The sequence below is a fragment of the Sinocyclocheilus rhinocerous genome, unplaced genomic scaffold (assembly GCF_001515625.1).
Source record: "Sinocyclocheilus rhinocerous isolate Xijiao unplaced genomic scaffold, SAMN03320098_v1.1 scaffold1283, whole genome shotgun sequence".
Lineage (NCBI taxonomy): Eukaryota > Metazoa > Chordata > Actinopteri > Cypriniformes > Cyprinidae > Sinocyclocheilus > Sinocyclocheilus rhinocerous.
In genome coordinates this window covers 44,590-51,025 of record NW_015642522.1, presented here as the reverse complement: position 1 = coordinate 51,025, position 6,436 = coordinate 44,590, and the positions used below count along the sequence as shown (strand labels likewise).

Genomic DNA, 6,436 nt, shown 5'->3' with positions numbered 1-6,436 from the left:
AATACTACTACTTTTTTTTGGTCTCTTATGCACATTTGACAGCAGCTAGTAGTACCTTGAATAAGGATGCAGATGTAAATTTATATTCATCATCAAAAACAGTAACATCTGTAAAAAAAAAAAATGTAACAACTTCATTTTTATATGGTTAAGTGTAATTATTCTGTTGTATTAAAATTAACCATTGGTCTTCCATAGTAGCATACATTTAGATCATGATAACCACAGTTAAAACCACACATATGGTTACCATAGTAAAAATGTAAATATATGGTTTCTAGGTATTTGGTTTCATTAAGTTTGAGTATTATTCAGTGGGCCATATAACACTTAATTATCAAGAAATTACTTACCTTTTAACAGTTTTGGTTCAACATACTTACCTGTTGATCAATACTTGCCTTAACCTTACACCAGAATTTTTTTTTTTTAGTTTTATTTAGTAGCTTTCAGGAGGGTGTACTCATTTTTGCAACACAACATTTTATCACTTTGATAAGAAAATGGTGTTTTCTTGAATAATTTTAACATTCTTCTTTGGTAACTGATCAAGCAGACTTGCTGGAATATTATATCTCTAAAAAACCATAACATGTCTTCTAAGCAAAGAGTAATTGCTGAATTTGTTAAGTTTCAGAGGGGGTGTACTCATTTATGCTGTGCACTGTATATATTTCCCTCAGGGGAAATGCCGCCACACAGTGTAAGTCTGTGGGAAACACTGATGTGTGTTTGTACGAATCCATCATTAAGGCATTTTAACCTAAAACGGTTGCTTCTGACCAAAATATGATCCATAATACGGCTTCCTCCAGTGAAAAAGTTAATCCCCTGTTTTCCTCTCACATCAAAGTCCACCAACATATTTGTTTAGAAATGTTTTCACTTGTAAACAGTGCTAGATCTGTGCATATTTCTCTCCTGATTCAGACAAGACAATTTTATCACTGGAGAAAGTAATATTATGGTAGTGGACTCGTATTTTAGCCAGAGAATGATTAAATGCTAAAAACATCTTAATGACAGATTTATTACAAACATACAGTTTTTTACTTAACAAGACATTAACTTATGGACTGGAGTGGTGTGGATTACTTGTGGGTTATTGTGATGTTTTTATCAGCTGTTTGGACTCATTCTGACGGCACCCATTCACTGCAGAGGATCCATTGGTGAGCAAGTGATGTAATGCTACATTTCTCCAAATCTGAAGAAACAAACTCATCTTCATCTTGGATGACCTGAATTGAAATACAAACACACCATTGATATTAAGAAGTTACCAATCATCACTCCACCTGGACACAAATGCAGAGAAATCTTTGAATTCAACACCATCCACAACGATATTGAGCTCTGTAACTCTCCTGAGCAGTGCATCATCCTCCTGTAATAAAACACTGAGAGTTAGACAAGATCATAAATAGTCTTGTTAAATAATCTTAAACTGATCTGCATTTTTTTATATTACCTGTCATGAGACTGATGGTTTATGGGATTTCCTTTCTTCAGGAAAAATATTTTTTGTTGTGAAGACTGGAGCACGAAACTGCTTTTACTTCTTTATATAACTCTTCAAATTTATTCTCAACTATTCTCATTGTAAAGATTTTCAATTGACTCAGCTTTAGACACAAACAAAACCTTCATTATCACGTCACATTGATCTTCCCACAGGCTGCCAGTTTAAAATAACTCGCAATTTTTTAAGAAAGCCATCAGTCTCCAACCAACAATTCTATTCTAAATCATTTAATGCGATTATGTAAATATTTGTGCTAAGGAGGGCCCTCAAAGAGTTGGATTTATGCTTGTCGTGAAAATTTCAGAGAAACAAGAAGAACTGGAAGAACTATAAATGCCGAGTCTATAACACTCCAAAGAGAAAGGAAAAAATGAAATCACATCATATGACCCCTTTAAAGAGGCGTTTTAAGACTAGTGCACAAATCTCAGATGTTGAAAGGAAATGTCATGTTTAAAATGGAAACATGCTGCCCTCTTGTGTTGAGTATAAGAATAATCATCACAGTCTTCATCACTGGTTCTAATAACCTTGAACTGTATGGAGTTTAAATGATTGTTGGTGATATGTGAGAATTTCAGCACTTAACCACATTTTCTTAAGAAAAATTGAATGGCACTTTATAATACAAAACATGTCATGATGCTGGTCACTTACCTTTCTCCTCAACATGTCACAAGATTTGAGGCATTATACAGGGTTCAGGATTTAAACAAACCCCAAAATACAAAATAAAACCAAATATCAACTGATTTACAGCATCTTAATATGAACTTTATAAGTTTTTGTGTTATGTTTGTGAGAAACAAATCCATCATTAAGGCATTTTAACTTCAAACCATTGCGTTTGGCCAAAAAAAAAAAGACTCCATAATCCATAATAACACTTCCTCCTGTAAAAAATCCATATGCATATTTCTCTCCTAATTCAACAGAGAACTTTTTCACTGAAGAAAGCAATATTAAGAACAGAGAACTAATATTTAGTCATAAACAGCGGTCTTAATGATGGATTTGTTTATTACAAACACAGCTTTTTGCTTCACAGTTAAGGGACTGGAGTCATGTCGATTACTTGTGGATTACTGTGATGTTTTTATCAGCTGTTTGGACTCTCATTCTGAAGGCACCCATTCCCTGCAGAGGATCTATTGGTGAGCAAGTGACACATTTCTCCAAATCTGTTCCAAGAAACAAACTCATCTACATCTTTGATGGCCTGAAGGTGAGTAAATCTTAAGCAAATTTTTATTTTTGGGTGAACTATTCCTAAGAAAAACTCAAAACTTATAAAATAAATTATTATTACTAATGGTTTTCTTAACTTAACGGGTTTGCTGCAACCAGCTGCAGGGCTGTGAATATATTAAGTCCTAAAGCACACAATCTACATGCACTCATCTGGCAGGAAGAATATCTCAAATAGCCTGTTTTGCAAAGAGTTATTCATTTTGCATGCATTTTGAAAGCATATGTTAATTTTAATAAATAATACTTGTGTTAATACTATTAAGCGCGTGCAAAAATATTTTGTGGCTTCTTTGTACCTGAATCTCAGTCACTGCAAATTCAACCTGGAACAAAAGTACACTGCAGTGACCTGCAAGTCTGAGCTGCTGTACAAGTTTTCTTTCACCTGAAAAAACAACAGAATAACCCATTTATACAACCTAAATTAATTTTTATATAAATATTTCATATACATATTTTTAATATAAATTATATCATATTTAAAAGCAAATTTCAAAAGACTCACTTTTGTGCAATGTCTTCACAAAACACTCATTTAGAGTGATCCCATTGATTTCTGTCTGTCGTCTGAGGTTTTTTTTCCAGCTCGCTGACTTCTGTGATCAGCTTTGAAAGAGTGTGTTTTTGTGCTCCTCCTCTTTCCTTATAGACTGACTTTCTGAAAGAAAAATTTAATTAATTTGATCCAGCCTTCAAGTAAAACATTTTCATTGCGAATATGCTTTTTAATGTCACAGAAAGACAGTACGTTTTTTTGTTTAGCTTTAGTCTGTTTTTGTCCAGTTTACGCTGCTATATGACACTAGACAAAATCCATCGAAAGGTAGTCCATACTAACAGTTCCCGCTGTAGTCGATCTCCATGCTCCATGAAAATGTACCGTAAAGTCTCCTCCTGTTCAGCCTCCAGCATTTCAATTTCCTGCTGGAGCATCTGGATCTCTTCCTCATATTTCTGCTCCATTATCTTCCTCAATCTACTAAGAAACTGTTTATGAAAAAATACATATATATATATAGAGAGAGAGAGAGAGAGAGAAAGATAAAGAGATACATACATAAAAATAACTTCATATTCTACATGATATACACAAACTTAGCCTAAATAATAACATTTGCATGCCAGTATTGTTTTAATATATACTGTATGTATATGTACATATATAATATGATGCAAAGGTTCTAATTAATCAGCTCAAGTCAAAATCCTTAACTTTTTAACTTCTCTAACCAATATATAACATTATATAACATTTCAACAAAATTTACAACAAACAGAAATTCATTTCACTGCATACATCTGTCATTACACTCTGTAGGAGATTTATATCATAAACTCTTTTATAAATTGTTACTAAACGACAGATTATCCTAACAGCTGTCCATATGTTATTTCTAAACCTTTATATTGCTTTATATAGTTTCATAACAATATTTTGAGTGTAAATCAGATGAAAGGAGCTTGATTTGACGAATCAAATCAAATCATCAAGAGGTAAAAAAAATTGAAGTTGTAATATAAATATGTATTTTATTTCTTATATGGATTTAATAATTAGTGTAGAACTTATATCAAGCTTGAAATCCAATGTTTAAAGGAATAAACTTACTTTAATGTTCTTCTGAATGTAAACACTGCGACTTTATGATTCTGACCGATTCAACTAAATCCCGCGTCAACATGGAACATACCACATGAGAACTGCAGGGGCGAGCCGTACCTAAAAAACACCCTAAAAAATTTGAATGTTCATCAAGCATTATTCATTGAGTCTTCGGGTTTTTCGAGTAGATCGTTCATCACGTGACAGACCCATAAACCCAAACCCGAAGATTTGTCAGATAAGAGGTGGTGAGCTAATCATAGACTGAAGACCCAGGTAAACAATTAATCTTTTCTGTTTCTTATTGCAGTTTTGTATTGTTTGTAGTGTGATCAACGTTTGCGTAAGTAGTACACATATTTGGGAAGTAACACGTAACATTTTAATTATATTTTGCTAAAATGAACGAAATGACTCGAAAAAAGATTCGTTCATTTTGCTGAACGAGACTCAAAGGTCCGAGTCGGTAAAATGATCCGAACTTCCCATCACTACGCGTCAACATGGAACATACCACATGAGAACTGCAGGGGCGAACCGTACCTAAAAAACACCCTAAAACATTTGAATGTTCATCTAAAAAGCATTATTATGAAGTGACGTGTTTATAAACATATTACTTTCTGCGTATAATTATCATCGCGTATGGGAGAAATTGAAAAGTTGTCTAATATTGATTTTCTTTATTCCGTGAGTATGTTTTGTCGATGGAACTTTCCATAGCGTTGCGCGACATTCTCAAGCGGAACCAAAAACACGTCCGTGGTGTCACAGCGGACCAGTTACAGTGTAACATCAGCATGTACATGTGAATCTTTGGCGTGATCGTAAGTCTGTTTTGAGTTTATGATAATACCTTTATTCTGCCTTATGGGATATTTTTAGGAACTGTTTAACGATGATATGTTAAAGTATGACTCTGTTTGAAAGTATGAAGTATTGAGAAATCAGGATCATACAGTATGTACTTTTGTAATAATCATATGTTCATGAGTCTCATGTTTTTAAACATAATTTACAGAATCTGATACTTGTATGTCTTTTGCAATGCAGTTAAAATGTTATATTTTAATTAAAGAATTGGTGCTTACATTTGTGTACAAGGCAAATAATGATACGTACAGTACTGCATAATCTTTAGGAATTTATCTACAATTATATTACTTTTTTAAAAATTCATGATAATTTAATAATTATAATTATTGTAAAAATAGATGTAAGCGGGATCATAACATCATATGGTGCCCCCTTGAGCAACAATCATTGTCTGCACATTTGAGTTTTTTCCCCACAATAGTAATTTTATTATATAAAGTTATTATATAATGTTGAGTCTATCTTTGCCACTGTCAAGTGGCAGTTAGGTTCCGCAATACTATGATTTTATTTATTTTTTATGCCTTCCTTCCTATATGGGGACTTCGGTGTGGTTCATTATGTGTGTTTTGATGGTACACAGAAGGGGTTGGTTGCATGAAATCTGGCCATGAAACGGTTGTACATCGGTGGCCTTGGCCACAGAGTGTCTGAGAAGGACCTCAAAGACAGATTTGGAAAATTTGGGGATGTGTCAGATGTGGAAATCATTACGAGGAAAGATGAGAATGGTAAGAATTCTATAAAAACCAAAAAAAATAAAATCTATTAAATACAACAGAATTTAATGTAATATTTCTATTAATATGTTACATTATCTGGGTACCTGTTCAATATTATTCACATATGCACAATATCTTTGTGATCTATTTGCAGGAGCTCCTCTGAAAACATTTGGCTACATCAACATAAACATCACAGATGCTGAATACAAAAGATGTACGTATAGTTATTTAAATAAATTCTTTCTTGCTTTCTTTGTCATGAAGTAAATCAATCTGTACATTTGCTTTTTTTTTATACAGGTGTAGGCATCTTAAATAAATCCACATGGAAAGGTGGAACCTTGCTTATTTAGTTGGCAAAAGAAAGCTTTCTACATAGGTAAAAACTTTCTTCAACCAATAAATATTGGTTAAACATTTTGTTACTATATATATATATATATATATATATATACT

The 6,436-nt window shown here is 32.9% G+C and overlaps 1 protein-coding gene and 1 pseudogene across 1 annotated transcript in view; one reads left to right on the top strand and one right to left on the bottom strand.

The window, feature by feature from the left end:
* Window positions 1-4,459, bottom strand: part of LOC107756002 (centromere protein P-like) — a 64,962-nt pseudogene extending 60,503 nt beyond the window's left edge.
* Window positions 4,460-5,148: 689 nt separating this feature from the next.
* Window positions 5,149-6,436, top strand: part of LOC107755998 (nucleolar protein 8-like) — a 12,356-nt gene continuing 11,068 nt past the window's right edge. Inside the window, exons 1-4 of the mRNA XM_016572961.1 lie at window positions 5,149-5,206; window positions 5,839-5,986; window positions 6,132-6,194; window positions 6,281-6,359. The gene's annotated coding sequence lies outside the window, so the exon portion shown is untranslated. The remainder of the gene's footprint in view (window positions 5,207-5,838; window positions 5,987-6,131; window positions 6,195-6,280; window positions 6,360-6,436) is intronic.